Source organism: Somniosus microcephalus, unplaced genomic scaffold (genome assembly GCF_052327205.1).
Source record: "Somniosus microcephalus isolate GS21.2 unplaced genomic scaffold, FLI_Smic_1.0 unresolved_chr6, whole genome shotgun sequence".
Lineage (NCBI taxonomy): Eukaryota > Metazoa > Chordata > Chondrichthyes > Squaliformes > Somniosidae > Somniosus > Somniosus microcephalus.
Window position 1 is genome coordinate 13,445,918 of NW_028225184.1, and position 20,596 is coordinate 13,466,513.

Below are 20,596 nucleotides of genomic sequence, written 5' to 3' on the forward strand. Positions count from 1 at the left end.
TATGGTTCTCTGTAAACTTTCATGCCAATAAAGCATTTGAATTGGAATTGGAATTGGAGAGAGAGACAGAGAGAGAGAGACAGAGAGAGAGAGAGACAGAGAGAGAGAGAGAGAGAGACAGAGTGAGAGAGAGAGAAAGACAGAGAGAGAGACAGAGAGAGAGAGAGAGAGACAGAGAGAGACAGAGAGAGAGAGACAGAGAGAGAGAGACAGAGAGAGAGACAGAGACAGAGACAGAGAGACAGAGACAGAGAGAGAGAGAGAGAGAGAGACAGAGAGGGACGGAGACATAGGTGATTGGTTGGTGAGTATTACAGCTCTTTTTACTCTCTAAGTTCGGGAAAGAGTTTAAATTATGAGCTGAGAAACTGTAACTCGCTAGTACTTACTAAATTAATAACTTAAACTAAATAAAATAATCAAACAATCAACCTAAAATATCGATTGAATAAAATGTTTGAATAATTAATTAATTAATGAAACAAGGTTAGAGATGGCAGGGCCGGCGGTCTATGGTAACTGCAGCATGTGGGAGTCTGCGGAGTGCATCGCGATCCCGAGCAATCACATCTGCGGTAAGTGTCTGCAACTTGAGGAACTTCGGCGCAGAGTTGTTGAGCTGGAGTCCGAGCTGCAGACACTGCGATGCATCAGGGAGGGGGAAGAGTTACCTGGACACTTTGTTCCAGGAGGCAGTCAGACCCTTTCGGTTAAGTCGTACTTTAGAGTTCGTCAGTGGTCAGGGACAGGAGTGTGTGACTGCGAGTCAGGAAGGTATGGGGACCGAGGATGTAGTGATGGAGGAGCCTCAGCCCTGGACCTTGTCCAACAGGTACGAGGGAATTTCTACCTGTGTGGATGAGGAAAAGGACTGCAGGGAGGATGGGCAAACTGATCACGGCACTGTGGTACAGGGGGCCATCCAAGTGGGAGGGAGAAGGAAGGAATGTGGTAGTAGTAGGGGACAGTACAGTCAGGGGGATAGATACTGTACTCTGCTGCCGCGGAAGAGTGTCTCCAGGGTTATGGATATCTTCTCACGGCTGGAGAAAAGCTTGGAGTGGGAAGGGGAGGATCCAGTTGTCATGGTCCATGTAGGAACCAACCACATAGGTAGAACTGGTGTGGAGATGCCGGTGTTGGACTGGGGTGAACAAATGTAAGAAGTCACACAACAACAGCTGTGATTATCTCTCTGCCGTGTTGTGATAAATGGCAGTTAGAAAGACACCATTCACACCTTTGTTTGCTGTGATTATCTCTCTGCCGAGGTGTGATAAATGGCAGTTAGGAAGATTACCTGTAAACATCTGACATTATTCTCTGTCTATATAAGCTGTGTCTTTATGCATCTCTCCACTTCACCTGATGAAGGAGCAGCACTCCGAAAGCTTGTGATTTCAAATAAAGCTGTTGGACTATAACCTGGTGTTGTGTGACTTCTTATATATGTAGAGCTAACAGTGAGGGTCTGCTGAGGGAGCTTGAGGCGCTAGGGAAAGGTGATCCAACCGTGGCTAACTAAAGAAGTTAAGGATAGCATTAGATTGAAAGAGGAAGCTTATAATGTTGCAAAGAATAATAGTAAGCCTGAGGATTGGGAGAGTTTCAGAAACCTGCAAAGGTTGACCAAAAAAATTGATAAAAAGGGAAAAAATAGAATGGGAGAGAAAACTAGCAAGAAATATAAAAGCAGATTGCAAGAGCTTCTACAAGTATGTAAAAAGGAAAAGAGTAGCAAAAGTAAACATTGGTCCCTTAGAGGCTGAGACAGGAGAAATTATTATGCAGGATAAGGAAATGGCAGAAATGTTACACAAATATTTTGTATCTGTCTTCACAGTAGAAGATACAAAAAGCGTACCAAAAATGGCAGGGAGCCAAGTGTCTAATGAGGGTGAGGAACTTAACATCTATATATATATTTAATTGCTCTTCTGTCTGTCTGTCTTCTATACATTCGAAAGTTATAGAGCGTACCTACACACGTGTTACATCAAAAGAAAGCTTACGATTCCGGAACGGTCATAAGCATATTTACTTTTCCGTCAGACAAAAATTGTGCCCACGGTATCCAAAAAACGTTCAAAATTCCGCTCATTAAATGGGAAAAGTTCTGCTCATTTGCTCATTAGCATTGAGTGACGTGAAGGTTGACCAATCGTACGGTCAAGCGACCTGACAGTTGACCGACGGTTGACCAATCGCTGTGTCATGGGGGCAGGTTCGTTGCGCGTGCGGGCGGGCCATCCTACAGTCGAGTGTTGAGTGACTTGACGATTGACCAATCCTACAGTTCAGTGACCTGATGGTTGACCAATCGGTGCGTCACATTGCGTGTGGGGGCGGGCCTAATCCTTCTGACCGGAGGTGAGTGGCCGCCATCTTGATTCCTAACTTTATTTATTCTTGGCACTTTCTGTGTGTTAGGGAACTAAGAAAAAGAACAATTTATTTCAGTTTTAAATTGTATTCAGGAACAGTTAGAAATGAAGTGATCCCTGCCCTTCGCCCGGAGGCTCGCCAACTTTGACGGCCATTTCGAGCGGCTGTGCCGGCGCCGGGCGCGGCCCAGCAGCCCGGGAAGCCTGGGCCTCGACTTGCGCGGATTCCCGGCGCGACGCCACTGCCCCCTGGGCCCGAGGCGGACGCCGATCGATTTGTTTCAGTCGCCAGTTTAGACAGTGCCTGGAACCTGCTGAAGGCCGTTCATTCGAGAAGACAGAAAAAGCATACCAAAAATGGCGGGGAGCCAAGGGTCTAATGAGGGTGAGGAACTTAACGTCATTAATATAAGTCCCTTGGACCTGACGGCTTACATCCTAGGGTTCTAAAAGAGGTGGCTGAAGAGATAGTGGATGCATTGGTTTTGAGCGTCCAAAATTATGCATCAGAACATAAGAAATAGGAGCAGGAGTAGGCCAATCGGCCCCTCGAGCCTGCTCCGCCATTCAATAAGATCATGGCTGATCTGATCCTAACCGCCAATCCACTGTCACAGAACCATCTCCTGAATCTAACAGAATTAGACACACGAAATAGGAGCAGGATCAGGCTACACGGCCCCTGGGCCCGCTCCGCTACCCACAGGGCCATGACCGATCCGAACCTAGGCTCATGTCCAAATTCCTGCCCGCTCCCCGTAACCCTTAATTCCCTTTACTTCTAGGAAACTGTCTATTTCTGTTTTAAATTTATGTAATGATGTAGCTTCTACAGCTTTTTGGGGCAGCATATTCCATGGACCTACCACCCTCTGAGTGAAGTAGTTCCTCCTCATCTCAGTTTTGAAAGAGCAGCCCCTTATTCTAAGACTATGCCCCCTAGTTCTAGTTTCACCCATCATCGGGAACATCCTCCCCGCATCCACCCGATCCAACCCCTTCACAATCTTATATGTTTCAATAAGATCGCCTCTCATTCTTCTGAACTCCAATGAGTAGAGTCCCAATCTACTCAACCTCTCCTCATATGTCCATCCCCTCATCCCCGGGATTAACCGAGTGAACCTTCTTTGTACTGACTCGAGAGCAAGTATGTCCTTTCTTAAGTATGGACACCAAAACTGTACGCAGTATTCCAGGTGCGGTCTCACCAATACCTTGGACAACTGAAGCAATACCTCCCTATTTTTATATTCTATCCCCCTAGCAATGCAAGCCAACATTCCATTGGCCTTCTTAATCACTTGCTGCACCTGCATACTAACCTTTTGAGTTTCGTGCACCAGGACCCCCAGATCCCTTTGTACTTCAGTACTTTCCAGTTTCTTGCCATTAAGATAATAACTTGCTCTACGATTTTTCCTGCCAAAGTGCATAACCTCACACTTTCCAGTATTATATTCCATCTGCCAAATCTCTGCCCACTTACTTAGCCTCATCACATCGACGTTGTAACCAAGAAGGCATGCCAACGCCTGCTCTTCCTCAGGAGGCTGAAGAAATTTGGAATGGCCCCCCAGATTCTCACCAACTTCTACCGGTGCACCATCGAGAGTTTCCTGTCCGGCTGCATCACTACCTGGTATGGCAACTGCACCGCCACAGACCGCAAGGCTCTACAGATGGTAGTGAAAGCTGCAGAACACACTATAGGAATTAATCTCTGGATTACTACCAGTGCCACGTGCTAGTAGGAGTACAGAGAACAGGATAGTTAGGCTAAATACGTGGCTTGAGCAGTGGTGTAAGAGGGAGGGTTTTAAATTTTTGAGGCATTGGAACCAGTTTTGTGGTAGGTGTGACCTATACAAAAGGGACGGTCTACACCTGTGCAGAGATGGAACTGATGTTCTCGGGGTAATTTTTGATAAAGCAGTTCGGGAGCATTTAAACTAGTATGGCAGGGGGCTAGAAACCTATGTAGTGAAATAGAGGAAAGTGAAAGGCAGACAGAAATAAATGATAAAAGGGTGAGGAACAAAAAACAAAGGGCCAAACTAATTCATAAAAAATGTGAGCATAAAAAAAGCCTGAGGGTTTTATACCTTAATGCGAGAAGCATCAGGAACAAGGTAGATGAATTAGCTGTGGAAATAGAGGTTAATAATTATGATCTAATTGGGATTACGGAAACATGGTTGCAGGGTGAGCAGGGCTGGGAGCTTAACATACAGGGGTATTCAGTATTTAGGAAGGATCGACAAAAAAGAAAGGGAGGAGGGGTAGCATTGCTAGTAAAAGAGGGGATAAATGCAATTGAAAGGAAGGATATTAACTCAGTTAATACAGAATCTATATGGGTGGAGCTAAGAAATAGCGAGGGGCGAAAAACATTAATAGGAGTGGTATATAGGCCTCCAAATAGTAAAATAGAGGTTAGGGAGGGCATCACGAGGGAAATTAGAGAAGCGTGCAATAAGAGCACAGCTGTCATCATAGGTGACTTTAACTTACATATAGATTGGACTAGCCTAATCAGTAAAAATAATGAGGAGGAGGAATTCCTTGAGTGTTTGAGGGATGGTTATCTGGATCAATATGTCGAGGAACCAACTCGGGAACAGGCTATATTGGACTGGGTACTGTGCAATGAGAAGGGACTAATCAGTAATCTTGTTGTACGGGGACCCTTGGGTCAGAGCGATCATAACATGATCGATTTCTCACTCGAAATGGAGAGCGAAGAAATTGACTCAGAGACTAAGGTCCTGAATTTAAACAAGGGGAATTATGATGCCATGAGACGGGAACTGAGTAGGTCTGATTGGACAACGTTCCTGGGAGGACTGGAGGTAGATAAACAATGGCAAACATTTAAAGATAGAATGACAAAATTGCAAAAATTGTTTATACCAATCTGGCATAAAAGGAAATCTAAAAAGGTGACTCAACCGTGGATAACAGGGGAAATTAGAGACAGCATAAAATCCAAAGATAGGGCGTATAAAATAGCCAAAAAAAGCGCCAGAGCGGAAGATTGGGAACAGTTTAAGATAGAGCAAAGGAGGGCAAAGGGCATAATCAAGAGGGGCAAAATAGCTTACGAAAACAAGCTGGCGGAAAATATAAAAACTAACTCCAAAAGCTTTTATAAGTATATCAAAAGGAAAAGACTGGTGAAAACCAAAGTTGGTCCATTGCAGTCAGATACAGGGGAATATATAATGGGAAATAAGGAAATGGCAGATCAACTAAATGCATACTTTGGGTCAGTCTTTACGAAGGAAGACACAAAAAACCTCCCTGGGATATCGGGAAAAATAGGGACATTGGCAAAGGAGGAACTGACGCAAATCAATATCTCTAAGGATATGGTGTTAAGGAAGCTAAAGGGATTGAAGGTGGACAAATCCCCAGGGCCTGATAACATGCATCCTAGGGTACTGAAGGAGGTGGCCCTAGAGATAGCGGATGCACTAAGGATGATTTTTCAGAATTCATTAGACTCGGGAACAGTGCCGATGGATTGGAGGGTAGCTAACGTTACCCCACTATTCAAAAAGGGGGGTAGGGAAAAAGCAGGTAATTACAGACCTGTAAGCCTTACATCAGTTGTGGGCAAAATGCTGGAGTCCATCATTAAGGATGAAATAGCGGAGCACTTAGCAAATGGGGACAGGATAGGACAGAGTCAACATGGATTTACAAAGGGTAAATCGTGCTTGACTAATCTATTGGAATTTTTTGAGGGAGTAACTGGTAGAATAGATGGGGGAGAGCCAGTAGATGTGGTGTACCTGGACTTCCAAAAGGCCTTCGATAAGGTCCCACATAAAAGATTAGCATGGAAAATTGAGGCTCATGGGATAAAGGGGAAAGTTTTGGCGTGGATAGGGAACTGGCTGTCAGATAGAAAACAGAGAGTTGGAATAAACGGCTCATTTTCTGAATGGCAGGCAGTAACAAGTGGGGTACCACAGGGATCTGTCCTGGGCCCCCAGCTGTTCACAATTTACATTAATGACCTGGATCAGGGAGTCGGATGCAGCATTTCCAAATTTGCAGACGACACTAAACTAGGAGGGGGGGTGGGCTCAGAGGAAGAGACCAGGAAGCTCCAGAGCGATTTGGACAGACTGGGCGATTGGGCGGATAAATGGCAGATGCACTATAATGTGGACAAGTGCGAAGTTATCCACCTTGGGTGCAGGAACGGGAGGGCAAATTATTATTTAAATGGCAATAGATTGGGAGAGGGGGAAGTACAGAGAGACCTGGGTGTTCTTGTACACCAGTCACTGAAGGCGAGCATGCAGGTGCAACAGGCGGTCAAGAAGGCAAACGGTATGCTGGCCTTCATAGCAAAAGGGTTAGAATACAGGAACAGGGATACCTTGCTGCAGCTGTACAGGGCACTGGTGCGACCACACCTCGAGTACTGTGTACAGTTTTGGTCGCCTCATCTGAGGAAGGATGTTCTTGCCATGGAGGGGGTGCAGCGGCGATTCACCAGGCTGATACCAGGAATGGCGGGAATGACCTATGAGGAGAGACTATGTAGTTTAGGGATGTACACACTGGAGTTTAGAAGATTGAGAGGGGACCTCATAGAAGTGTATAAAATTCTGACAGGTCTAGACAGACTGGATGCAGAAGGAATGTTTCCCTTGGCGGGTGAGAACAGAACTAGAGGACATAATTTAAGGATAAGGGCTAAACCATTTAGGACAGAGATGAGGGGGAATTTCTTCACTCAGAGAGTGGTGAACCTGTGGAACTCATTGCCACAGAGGGCAGTGTACGCCAGCTCATTAAATATATTTAAGAGGGAATTAGATATATTTCTACGGGCAAAAGGGGTTAAGGGTTACGGAGAGAAGGCGGGGACGGGATACTGAATTAAAGGATCAGCCATGATCTCATCGAATGGCGGAGCAGGCACGAAGGGCCGAATGGCCTACTCCTGCTCCTATCTTCTATGTATCTATGTAAACTACCTGCTGTGCAGGATATCTACCCCGAGAGGTGCCGGGGGAAGGCCCTGAGAATCATTAAAGACGCGAGTCACCCCAGCCACAACCTCTTCGCCCTGCTCCCGTCCGGTAAGAGATACCGAAGAATACGGTCTCGTACGAGCAGGTTTCGAAACAGCTTCTACCCCCAGGCCATAAGACTCATTAACGATTAATTTATTACTGTTGTTTTATTTATTATTACTGTCTTTCTATTGGTATTCCTATTAGTCTTTTTATCATCGTCATGCCATATTTATTCCAATGTTGCGAGGGCTCGTAAAAATCAACATTTCATTGTGCAGTACACACGTCTGCTGCATATATGACAAATAAAAAATTGACTTGAATTAATTCTGGAATAGTCCCAGTGGATTGGAAGGTCGCTATTCAAGAAAGGAGGGTGAGAAAAAACAGGGAAGTACGGGCCAGTTAGCCTGACATCAGTTGTTGGGAAAATGCTGGAATCCATTGTTAAGGAAGTGGTATCAGGGCACTTAGAAAATCACAACATGATTAGGCCGAGTCAACATGGTTTTATGAAAGGGAAATCGTGTTTGACAAAATTTATTCGAGTTTTTTGAGGTTGTAACCAGCAGGGTAGATAAAGGGGAACCAGTGGATGTACTATATTTAGATTTCCAAAAGGCATTCGATAAGGTGCCGCATAAAAGTTTATTACACAAGATTAGGGCTCATGGGGTTGGGGGTAATATATTCGCACGGATAGAGGATTGGTTGACGGACAGAAAACAGAGAGTAGGGATAAACGGGTCTTTTTCAGGTTGGCAGGCTGTAACTAGCGGGGTGCCGCAAGGACCAGTGTTGGGGCCTCAGCTATTTACAATCTATATTAATGACCCAGATGAAGGGACCGAGTGTAATGTATCCAAGTTTGCTGACGATACAAAGCTAGGTGGGACAGTAAGCTGTGAGGAGAACACAAAGAATCTGCAAAGGGATATAGATAGACTGAGTGAGTGGGCAGTAAGATGGCAGATGGAGTATAATGTAGGGAAATGTGACGTTATTCACTGGTAGGAAGAATAGCAAAACAGAATATTTTTTAAATGGTGAGAAATTTTGAAATGTCGGTGTTCAGAGAGATTTGGGTGTCCTCGTGCGAGAAACACAGAAAGCTAGCGTGCAGGTACAGCAAGCAATAGGGAAGGCAAATGGCATGTTGGGCTTTATTGCAAGGGGGTTGGAGTATAAGAGTAAGGAAGTCTTGCTGCAATTGTACAGGGTCTTGGTGAGACCACACCTGGAGTACTGTGGATAGTTCTGGTCTCCTTATCTAAGGAAGGATATACTTGCCTTGGAGACAGTGCAACGAAGGTTCACTAGATTGATTCCTGGGATGAGAGGGCTGTCCTATGATGAGAGATTGTGTCGAATGGGCCGATACTCTCTGGAGTGAAGAATGAGAGGTGATCTCATTGAAACATACAAGATCCTGAGGGGGGTTGACAGGGTAGATGCTGAGAAGTTGTTTCCCCTGGCTGGAGTGTCTAGAACCAGGGGGCACTGTACAGAAACATAGAAGATAGGAGCAGGAGTAGGCCATTCGGCCCTTCGAGCCTGCTCCGCCATTCAATGAGATCATGGCTGATCATCCAAATTCAGTACCCTGTCCCTGCCTTCTCCCCATATCCCTTGATCCCTTTAGCCTTAAGAAATATATCCAACTCCTTTTTGAATATATTTAATGAACTGGCCTCCACCGCCCTCTGTGGCAGAGAATTCCACAGGTTCACCACTCTCTGGGTGAAGAAATTCCTCCTCATCTCTGTCCTAAATGGCTTACCCCTTATCCTTAGACTGTGACCCCTGGTTCTGGACTCCCCCTCCATCGGGAACATCCTGCCAGCATCTAGTCTGTCCAGGCCTGACAGAATTTTATAGGTTTTGATGAGATCCCCTCTCAACCTTCTAAACTCCAGTGAGTATAAGCCCAATCGACACAATCTCTCCTCATACGTCATTCCTGCCATCCCAGGTATCAGCCTGGTGAATCTTCGCTGCACTCCTTCCATGGCAAGAACGTCCTTCCTCAGGTAAGGCGACCAAAACTGCACACAATACTCAAGGTGCGGTCTCACCAAGGCCCTGTACAACTGTAGCAAGACATCCTTGTTCCTGTACCCGAACCCTCTTGCTACGAAGGCCAACATACCATTTGCCTTCTTAACCGCCTGCATGCTTACCTTCAGCGACTGGTGCACAATAACACCCAGGTCTCTTTGCACTTCCTCTTCTCCCAATCTATTGCCATTCAAATAATAATCTGCCTTCCTGTTTTTGCCACCAAAGTGGATAACCTCACATTTATCCACATTATAGTGCATTTGCCATGTTTCTGCCCAATCACCCAACCTGTCCAAATCGTACTGGAGATTCACGACATCCTCCTCGCAGCTTACCCTCCCACCCAGCTTTGTGTCATCTGCAAATTTGGAGATATTACATCCAATTCCCTCGTCCAAATCATTAATATATATTGTGAACAGCTGGGGTCCTAGGACCGATCCTTGCGGTATCAGGATATGGGGTCGGCCATTGAGGACTGAGATGAGGAGGAATTTCTTCACTCAGAGGGTGGTGAATCTTTGGAATTCTCTGCCCCAGAGGGCTGTGGAGGCTCAGTCGTTGAGTATATTCAAGGCTGAGATCGAGAGATTATTGGACTCTAGGGGAATCAAGGGATATGGGGATAGTGCGGGCAAGTGGAGTTGAGGTCGATGATCAGCCATGATCTTGGTAAATGGCGGAGCAGGCTCGAGGGGCCGAATGGCCGACTCCTGCTCCTATTTCTTATATTCTTAGGTTACGAGATAGAGATGGAGTGATAGGAAGAGGGATCAAGATATACAGGGCGAGGTAGCGATAGATATTGTGGTTGAGATAGACAGCGGTGGAGATGGAGATGGGAATGGAGATAGAGAGATAGAGACAGAGAGATAGACGCAGAGAGAATTAGAAATAGATAAAGATCGATCTTTAGATGGATAAATAAATGGATAAACAATCTTTAGATTGTTTGAGAGGTTCTATCGAGAGAGAGCAGAGGTCGATGAATCTTCACCTCGGGTCCAGCTCCGTGCCGGTGCTGGGATCACTAACCACTCTCCTTCTCTCGACCCTCAGGCCCTCACTCGGAGGTCAGAAGAACAAGGGGGAGAGGCCATAGAGGTAGGTGACTCCTCACTCCCCTCCCCATTCACTCACCATCCCCACCCCTCCCCTCACTCCCCTCCCCATTCACTCCCCATCCCCACCCCTCTCCTCTCCTCACTCCACTCCCCATCCCCATTCACTCCCCATCCCCACCCCTCTCCTCTCCTCACTCCCCATCCCCACCCCTCCCCTCTCCTCACTCCCCTCCCCATCCCCATTCACTCACCATCCCCTCCCCTCCCCTCACTCCCCTCCCCATCCCCTCTCCTCACTCCCCTCCCAATCCCCATTCACTCCCCATCCCCTCCCCTCTCCTCTCCTCACTCCCCTCCCCATTCCCTCCTCTTCTCATCTTTCCACCCCTCTCCTCACTCCCTTTCCCATTCACTCCCCATTCCCACCCCTCCTCTTCTCACCTCCCCAACCCTCTCCCCTCCCCTCTCCTCCTCTCCTCCTCTCCTCCCTCTCTTCTCCTCTCCTCTCCTCTCCTCTCCTCCCCTCTCCTCCCCTCTCCTCCCCCCCTCTCCTCCCCAACCCTCTCCCCTCCCCTCTCTTCCCCTCTCCTCCCCTCCCCACTCCTCCCCCTCTCCTCTCCTCCCCTCTCCTCTCCCCCCCTCTCCTCTCCCCCCCTCTCCTCTCCCCCCCTCCCCCCTCTCCTCCCCACCCCTCTCCTCTCCCACCCCCAGTGAATGGAATCCCGATCTCCAGCTATCAACCCTTGTCATCCCTTCTCATTCACAGAGCTGAGAGGAGGCCATTCGACCACCGCAGGAGAAGGGGCAGTAGCCCCTGTCCATGTGCTGGACGGATGAGGGGAAGGAGGAAGCGGGGCGAGGAGGAGGAGGAGAACGAGAAGAAGGGAGTGGGAGAGGAGGAAGAGGAGAGAGAGGGAGTGGAACAGGAGGAGAAGATCTCGGGGAGCAATCCCGAAATTGCCCGGCAGCCCGCGGACCATTCCCGAAGAGCAGATGGCAAAATCCCAGGACGCCCAGTCGTGCACAGCAAGATCTCACCGGAGGCCAACGAGCGGGACGACCCCGCACCCCCCCCCACCCCACGATAGGCTGCCCCGTGACGAGGAGCAGAACGAAACGAAGATGGGACTGAAAGTCGGCTCGGGTATTGTGACTGGGAATACCCCACGTAGCAGGTGGAGAGACAGCTCGCTTCTCCCCGGGGAGACGCTCACCGCAAACTCCGCACCGACTGAATTTCGCAGCTCTTACCGAGCGGAGGCGTACCGGGGCCCACGGGTCAAGTCCTCCGTGCTGTTCGATCCGGACCTCTCAATCAAATAAAGGTATTTATATCTATATATATATATATAAAGTCCGGTGTCACATCTCCAGAACATCTCACAGCGACTGGAAGATAATGAAGAATCGTCGAAGCACAATCACTGTTGTAGGGAAACACAGAAGATAATTTGTGCAGGACTTCGATACAGAGTAAAGCTCCCTCGACGCTGTCCAAACAAACACTCCCAGGGCAGGTACAGCATGGGTTAGATACAGAGTAAAGCTCCCTCTACACTGTCCCATCAAACACTCCCAGGGCAGGTACAGCACGGGGTTAGATACAGAGTAAAGCGCCCTCTACACTGTCCCATCAAACAATCCCAGGACAGGTACAGCACGGGGTTAGATACAGAGTAAAGCTCCCTCTACACTGTCCCATCAAACACTCCCAGGGCAGGTACAGCACGGGGTTAGATACAGAGTAAAGCTCCCTCTACACTGTCCCATCAAACACTCCCAGGGCAGGTGCAGCATGGGTTAGATACAGAGTAAAGCTCCCTCTACACTGTCCCATCAAACACTCCTAGGGCAGGTACAGCACGGGTTAGATACAGAGTAAAGCTCCCTCTACACTGTCCCATCAAACACTCCCAGGGCAGGTACAGCACGGGGTTAGATACAGAGTAAAGCTCCCTCAACACTGTCCCATCAAACACTCCCAGGGCAGGTACAGCACGGGGTTAGATACAGAGTAAAGCTCCCTCTACACTGTCCCATCAAACACTCCCAGGGCAGGTACAGCACGGGGTTAGATACAGAGTAAAGCTCCCTCTACACTGTCCCATCAAACACTCCCAGGGCAGGTACAGCACGGGTTAGGTACAGAGTAAAGCTCCCTCTACACTGTCCCATCAAACACTCCCAGGGCAGGTGCAGCACGGGGTTAGACACAGAGTAAAGCTCCCTCTACACTGTCCCATCAAACACTCCCAGGGCAGGTACAGCACGGGGTTAGATACAGAGTAAAGCTCCCTCTACACTGTCCCATCAAACACTCCCAGGGCAGGTACAGCACGGGTTAGATACAGAGTAAAGCTCCCTCTACACTGTCCCATCAAACACTCCCAGGGCAGGTACAGCACGGGGTTAGATACAGAGTAAAGCTCCCTCTTCACTGTCCCATCAAACACTCCCAGGGCAGGTACAGCACGGGGTTAGATACAGAGTAAAGCTCCCTCTACACTGTCCCATCAAACACTCCCAGGGCAGGTACAGCACGGGGTTAGATACAGAGTAAAGCTCCCTCTACACTGTCCCATCAAACACTCCCAGGGCAGGTACAGCACGGGTTAGATACAGAGTAAAGCTCCCTCTACACTGTCCCATCAAACACTCCCAGGGCAGGCACAGCATGGGTTAGATACAGAGTAAAGCTCCCTCTACATTGTCCCATCAAACACTCTCAGGGCAGGTACAGCATGGGTTAGATACAGAGTAAAGCTCCCTCTACACTGTCCCATCAAACACTCCCAGGGCAGGTACAGCACAGGGTTAGATACAGAGTAAAGCTCCCTCTACACTGTCCCATCAAACACTCCCAGGGCAGGTACAGCACGGGGTTAGATACAGAGTAAAGCTCCCTCTACACTGTCCCATCATACACTCCCAGGGCAGGTACAGCATGGGGTTAGATACAGAGTAAAGCTCCCTCTACACTGTCCCGTCAAACACTCCCAGGACTAAACAAAGAACCCTAAAAGGTGTTGGAAAAGTTTAATTTTAGCGATGAAGACGCTAATCAGCCGAGGCAGCTCGAGGTGCAGTGTGAGATCGGAAACATGCCTCCAAGGCCTGGTGAACTACATCTCTATCTGGTGGGTGTCACTGAAACACTGCAAGAAATGCTGGCAGGAAGTGGTCGAGGCACAGAACTCCTGTACCCCCCCACTCAGAGAGCTCAGTCCCATAAGAACATAATAAATAGGAGCAGGAGTAGGCCATTTGACCCTTCGAGCCTGCTCCGCCATTCAATAGGATCATGGCTGATCTGAATCTAAACTCACGTCCACTTCCCTGCCCTCTCCCCGTAACCCCTAATTCCCTTATCAGCTAGGAAACTGTCTGTCTCCGTTTTAAATTTATTTAATGTCGCAGCTTCCACAGCTCTCCTGGGGTAGCAAATTCCATAGATTTACTACCCTCTGAGTGAAGAAGTTTCTCCTCATCTCAGTTTTGAAAGGGCAGCCCCTTATTCTAAGATTATGCCGCCTAGTTCTAGTCTCACCCATCAGTGGAAACATCCTCCCCGCATCCACCCGATCAAGCCCCCTCACAATCTTATATGTTTCGATAAGATCGCCTCTCATTCTTCTGAACTCCAATGAGTAGAGGCCCAACCTACTCAACCTCTCCTCATACGTCAACCCCCTCATCTCCGGAATCAACCGAGTGAGCCTTCTCTGAACCGCCTCGAGAGCAAGTATATCTTTTCCTAAATATGGAAACCAAAACTGTACGCAGTATTCCAGGTGTGGCCTCACCAATACCCTGTATAACTGCAGCAAGACTTCCCTGCTTTTATACTCCATCCCCCTTGCAATAAAAGCCAAGATTCCATCGGCCTTCCTGATCACCTGCTGTACCTGCATACTAACCTTCTGTGTTTCATGCACCAGGACCCCCAGATCCCTTTGTACTGTAGCACTTTGCAGTTTCTCTCCATTTAGATAATAACTTGCTCTTTGATTTTTTCTGCCAAAGTGCATAACCTCACATTTTCCAACATTATATTGCATCTGCCAAATCTCTGCCCACTCACTTAGCCTGTCTATGTCCTTTTGCAGGTTTTTTATGTCCTCCTCACTCACTGCTTTCCCTCCCATCCATTGGTACCCCTTTATCCACTTTCCTGAACTGTCCCCTCGATTCCCTTAATAACCACAAATCTATCAACCTCAGCCTTGAATATACTCAACGACCGAGCCTCCACAGCCCTCTGCGGTAGAGAATTCCACAGATTCACCGCCCTCTGGGTGAAGAAATTCCTCCTCATCTCGGTCCTAAATGGCCGACCCCTTATTCTGAGACTGTGACCCCTGGTTCTAGACTCCCCAGCCAGGGGAAACATCCTCCCTGCATCTACCCTGTCAATCCCTGTAAGAATTATGTATGTTTCAAGGAGATCACCTCTCATATAGGCCTAGTCTACTCAATCTCCCCTCATAGGTCAATCCCTCCATCCCAGGAAACAGTCTGGTGAGCCTGTGTTGCACTCCCTCTATGGTAAGTATATCCTTCCTTAGGTAAGGCGACCAAAACTGCACACAGTACTCAAGATGTGGTCTCACCAAGGCCCTGTACAACTGCAGCAAGACTGTCAGATACAGAGTGAAACACACTCACATACCAGAGACTGTCAGATACAGAGTGAAACTCACACTCACATACCAGAGACTGTCAGATACAGAGTGAAACACACTCACATACCAGAGACTGTCAGATACAGAGTGAAACTCACACTCACATACCAGAGACTGCCAGATAGAGTGAAACTCACACTCACATACCAGAGACTGTCAGATACAGAGTGAAACACACTCACATACCAAAGACTGTCAGATACAGAGTGAAACTCACACTCACATACCAGAGACTGTCAGATACAGAGTGAAACACACTCACATACCAGAGACTGTCAGATACAGAGTGAAACACACTCACATACCAAAGACTGTCAGATACAGAGTGAAACACACTCACATACCAAAGACTGTCAGATACAGAGTGAAACTCACACTCACATACCAGAGACTGTCAGATACAGAGTGAAACACACTCACATACCAAAGACTGTCAGATACAGAGTGAAACTCACACTCACATACCAGAGACTGTCAGATACAGAGTGAAACACACTCACATACCAGAGACTGTCAGATACAGAGTGAAACACACTCACATACCAAAGACTGTCAGATACAGAGTGAAACTCACACTCACATACCAGAGACTGTCAGATACAGAGTGAAACACACTCACATACCAGAGACTGTCAGATACAGAGTGAAACACACTCACATACCAAAGACTGTCAGATACAGAGTGAAACACACTCACATACCAAAGACTGTCAGATACAGAGTGAAACTCACACTCACATACCAGAGACTGTCAGATAAAGAATAACTAAAAGATTCAATTAAGAAATAGATGAGGAAAGTAAACTAGCAAAAAATATAAAAACAGATAGCAAGAGTTTCTACAGCTATATAAAAAGAAAAAGGGTGGCTAAAGTGAATGTTGGTCCCTTAGTGGACGAGACCGGGAAGTTAGTGGTGGGGAACATGGAGATGGCAAAAACGCTGAACAAATATTTTGTATCAGTCTTTACAGTAGAGGACACTAAAAATATCCCAACACTGGGCAAACAGGGGAGGAGCTAAACACGATTAAAATCACTAAGGAGATGGTACTCGGTAAGATAATGGTACTTAAGGCGGATAAATCCCCTGGACCTGATGGCTTACATCCTAGGATCTTGAGAGAAGTAGCGGTAGGGATTGCGGATGCATTGGTGGTAATTTTCCAAAACTCCCTGGATTCAGGAAAGGTCCCAGCAGATTGGAAAACTGCTAAAGTAACGCCCTTATTTAAAAAGGGAGGTAGGCAAAAGGCTGGAAACTATAGACCAGTTAGCCTAACATCTGTGGTTGGTCAAATGTTGGAGTCCATTATTAAGGAAGCAGTAACAGGGCATTTGGATAAGCATAATTTAATCGGACAGAGTCAGCATGGTTTTATGAAGGGGAAATCATGTTTGACAAATTTGCTCGAATTCTTTGAGGACGTAACATACAGGGTGGATAAAGGGGAACCAGTGGATGTGGTGTATTTGGACTTCCAAAAGGCATTTGACAAGGTGCCACACAAAAGATTACTGTACAAGATAAAAAATCATGGGATTGGGGGTAATGTACTGGCATGGGTGAAAGATTGGCTATCTAACAGAAAACAGAGTTGGGATAAATGGTTCGTTCTCGGGCTGGCAATCAGTAACTAGTGGTGTTCCGCAGGGGTCGGTGCTGGGACCCCAACTCTTTACAATCTATATTAACGATTTGGAGGAGGGGACCAAGTGCAACGTCTTCAGGTTTGCTGACGATACAAAGATGGGAGGGAAAGCAGCGAGGTGAGGAGGACATAAAAAACCCGCAAAAGGACATAGACAGGCTAAGTGAGTGGCAGAGATTTGGCAGATGGAATATAATGTTGGAAAGTGTGAGGTTATGCACTTTGGCAGGAAAAAAATCAAAGAGCAAGTTATTATCTAAACGGAAAGAAACTGCAAAGTGCTACAGTACAAAGGGATCTGGGGGTCCTGGTGCATGAAACACAGAAGGTTAGTATGCAGGTACAGCAGGTGATCAGGAAGGCCAATGGAATCTTGGCTTTTATTGCGAGGGGGATGGAGTATAAAAACAGGGAAGTCTTGCTGCAGTTATACAGGGTACTGGTGAGGCCACACCTGGAATACTGCGTACAGTTTTGGTTTCCATATTTAAGAAAAGATATACTTGCTCTCGAGGCGTTTCAGAGAAGGTTCACTCGGTTGATTCTGGAGATGAGGGGGTTGACGTATGAGGAAGGGTTGAGTAGGTTGGTGTTAAGTCTGTGTGTTATATTGAGAATTATTACACAGACCACAAGAGTAAACTTTAACAGGACTTTACTGGTTGAAGGTCAGGGCGGAACTGCCCAATAAATCATTACACAGCACTTATATACCGGTGTGGTCACCGCCGGTATTACAGTATAGAGCAGCCAAGATAAAGTAATGCAACCCTTAAAATAGTTCTCTTAAAGGTGGAGCGGTTCCATACACCACAATCACCACATTAGGGGAAGAGAGAAATTGCATCACACTAGCGGCACACTATGTGACAGCTTGCCATAAACAGAGGGACAACCAGGAAATGTAAGACAGGAGTATATCTCAATTAGATGAAAGTATCTATTTCGACACTCAGGGATAGATCTGTTTATACACTGCATGGAGAGATCTGTCTTTTTGTGAACAAACAGGAATGTTTTCCGACGCTTCGGCAACAGAAGATGTAACTTGTCATCATGCCAATAAAGCGATGGGAATTGACTTGAATTCCCACACAGAGCAAGAGCAGCACGTCACGGGGCTGGGCTCTCCCGGCACGGCCTACCCCCCCCTTGAATCCACTTCAATTCAATTCATTTCACACCACCAGTAAAGTAAGTCTCACCCGGCCTCCGGAGCCCTCCGTAGGCCCGCTCTGACCGCCGAAACAGGCGCCGAAGCTGCGAGGCGTCGCCCTCGCCCCGGCCTCCCCTGACTCCCCGGGCACCCCATGCACTCTGTCCAAGCGCTGCACTCCATGCAAGCTCGCACCGGCGAGCCTCTCTTTATAGGCCCTGCAAGCAGGACTTGGCTGAGCTCAACTGCAGGAGAAGCAGCTTCATCAGATGACTGCCCTCGCCCTTGTCAACTGCCTTCAGCTGCACTGAGTGGCTGGCCTCTCTCTTTAACCCTTGCAGTGCCGGGACAGTGTCGAGGGAGCCCCCCTCTGCCTTTAACCCTTGCAGCGCCGGGACAGTGCCGAGGGAGCCCCCCTCTGCCTTTAACCCTTGCAGCGCCGGGACAGCCTCCCTCTCTCTTTAACCCTTGCAGTGCCGGGACAGTGCCGAGGGAGCCCCCCTCTGCCTTTAACCCTTGCAGCGCCGGGACAGTGCCGGGGGAGCCCCCCTCTGCCTTTAACCCTTGCAGCGCCGGGATAGTGTCGAGGGAGCCCCCCCTCTGCCTTTAACCCTTGCAGCGCCGGGACAGCCTCCCTCTCTCTTTAACCCTTGCAGTGCCGGGACAGTGCCGAGGGAGCCCCCCCTCTGCCTTTAACCCTTGCAGCGCCGGGACAGTGCCGGGGGAGCCTCCCTCTGCCTTTAACCCTTGCAGCGCCGGGATAGTGTCGAGGGAGCCCCCCCTCTCTCTTTAACCCTTGCAGCGCCGGGACAGCCTCCCTCTCTCTTTAACCCTTGCAGTGCCGGGACAGTGTCGCGGGAGCCTCCCTCACTCTTTAACCCTTGCAGCGCCGGGACAGTGCCGAGGGAGACTCCCTCTGCCTTTAACCCTTGCAGCGCCGGGACAGTGCCGAGGGAGCCTCCCTCTCCTTTTAACCCTTGCAGCGCCGGGACAGTGCCGAGGGAGCCTCCCTCTCCTTTTAACCCTTGCAGCGCCGGGACAGTGTCGAGGGAGCCTCCCTCTCCCTTTAACCCTTGCAGCGCCGGGACAGTGTCGAGGGAGCCTCCCTCTCCCTTTAACCCTCGCAGCGCCTGCCCCCCGGGCGCCATTGACTTCCCTCTGCCTTTAACCCTTGCTGCGCCTGCCCCCCGGGCGCGACTGACTTCACTCTGCCTTTAACCCCATGCTGCGCCTGCCCTGGGAGTGTTTGACGGGACACTGTAGAGGGAGCTTCACTCCAGATTTAACCCTTGCTGCACCTGCCTTGGGCGTGATTGACGGGACAGTGTAGAGGAGGCGACGGGGGCTCTCTCTCTCTCAGAGTGGGGACAGGGGGTGACGGGGGCTCTCTCTCTCTCTCTCTCCCCGAGAGTGGGTACAGGGGGCGATGGGAGAGAGGGACCGAGTGACATGAGTGAGTTGACAGATATCTTGCTGAAAGAGCGACCGAGAGACTCTAGTCAGCGGACAGATATCTCCCCGAGGGAAGAGGTGCCGAGAGACCCCGGTCAGCGGACAGATATCTCCCGAGAGAGAGGGGCTGAGAGACCCCAGTCTTTGCACCCAAAGGAAAACACCGACAAATGCATGCAGAGCCGAACTAGGCAGATACCCACTGATAATAAACATCCAAAAACGAGCACTAAACTTCCTAAATCACCTCACATCTAGCTCCCAGACACCCTTCATTTTAAAGCCTTCCAGGCCCAAGAGCTAAACCCAGAAACGAGTCCCCTGAGTCAGCTGCTACTGAAACTAAGTACTCAGCCGGACCCTGACCAGCCCCAGACCAACACAGCCGTCCAAACACCAATCCGAGTGAACCAAATCATTAAACAATGCAAAGAAACCTACCTGGAACATTGGAACAAAATAACCGAAAGCCAAAGCAGATTAGAATGTTACCGGGCCCTAAAAAGAGAATATAAACCGGCAGACTATCTCTCGACCATCAGAGACACAAAACAGAGACAGACCCTCACCAGGTACAGACTAAGCGACCACCAACTGGCAATTGAAAAAGGAAGATACAAGAAATCCTGGCAGCCGAGAGAGAATAGAAGACGTGATCAACGTCTGGCCGGCGAGGCCGAGACAGAGATGCACTTCCTCCTAAAATGCGAACAATTCAACACAACAAGAAACATATTATTTGACAAGCTCAGCCAAACTACCCCAGATTTCAAAGAATTGGATGACCTGTCAAAATTAAGATTAGTCCTGGGAGAAGGAGACAGACCATACCTTGGTGCCAAATATGTAACAACATGTCACAACCTGAGGACTGTTTAAAATTAATACTGAATGTACCCAACGATGTTCGACGACTGTTTAAATTAATATTGTTTAAATTAATATTGTATGTACCCAACGAAGGTCAGAATTGTTTGACACCTACAGAATGTTGGAAAACTGTACTTTTTGTTATGTAAGCTTTGGCAATATGGTTGCCTGTAAACTTTCATGCCAATAAAGCATTTGAATTGAATTGAATTGACAGAGAGAGAGAGAGACAAGAGA

General features: G+C 48.2%; 1 protein-coding gene and 1 long non-coding RNA gene across 2 annotated transcripts in view; one reads left to right on the forward strand and one right to left on the reverse strand.

Moving 5' to 3' along the window:
* Window positions 1-12,039, forward strand: part of LOC147087098 (uncharacterized) — a 13,295-nt gene extending 1,256 nt beyond the window's left edge. Inside the window, exons 2-4 of the long non-coding RNA XR_015075588.1 lie at window positions 1,844-1,897; window positions 10,544-10,588; window positions 11,315-12,039. This is a non-coding gene — a long non-coding RNA (uncharacterized LOC147087098). The remainder of the gene's footprint in view (window positions 1-1,843; window positions 1,898-10,543; window positions 10,589-11,314) is intronic.
* The window catches only part of LOC147087097 (T-lymphocyte surface antigen Ly-9-like), a 148,449-nt gene that overhangs the window by 77,168 nt on the left and 50,685 nt on the right, over window positions 1-20,596 (reverse strand). The gene's annotated exons all lie outside the window — the stretch shown is intronic.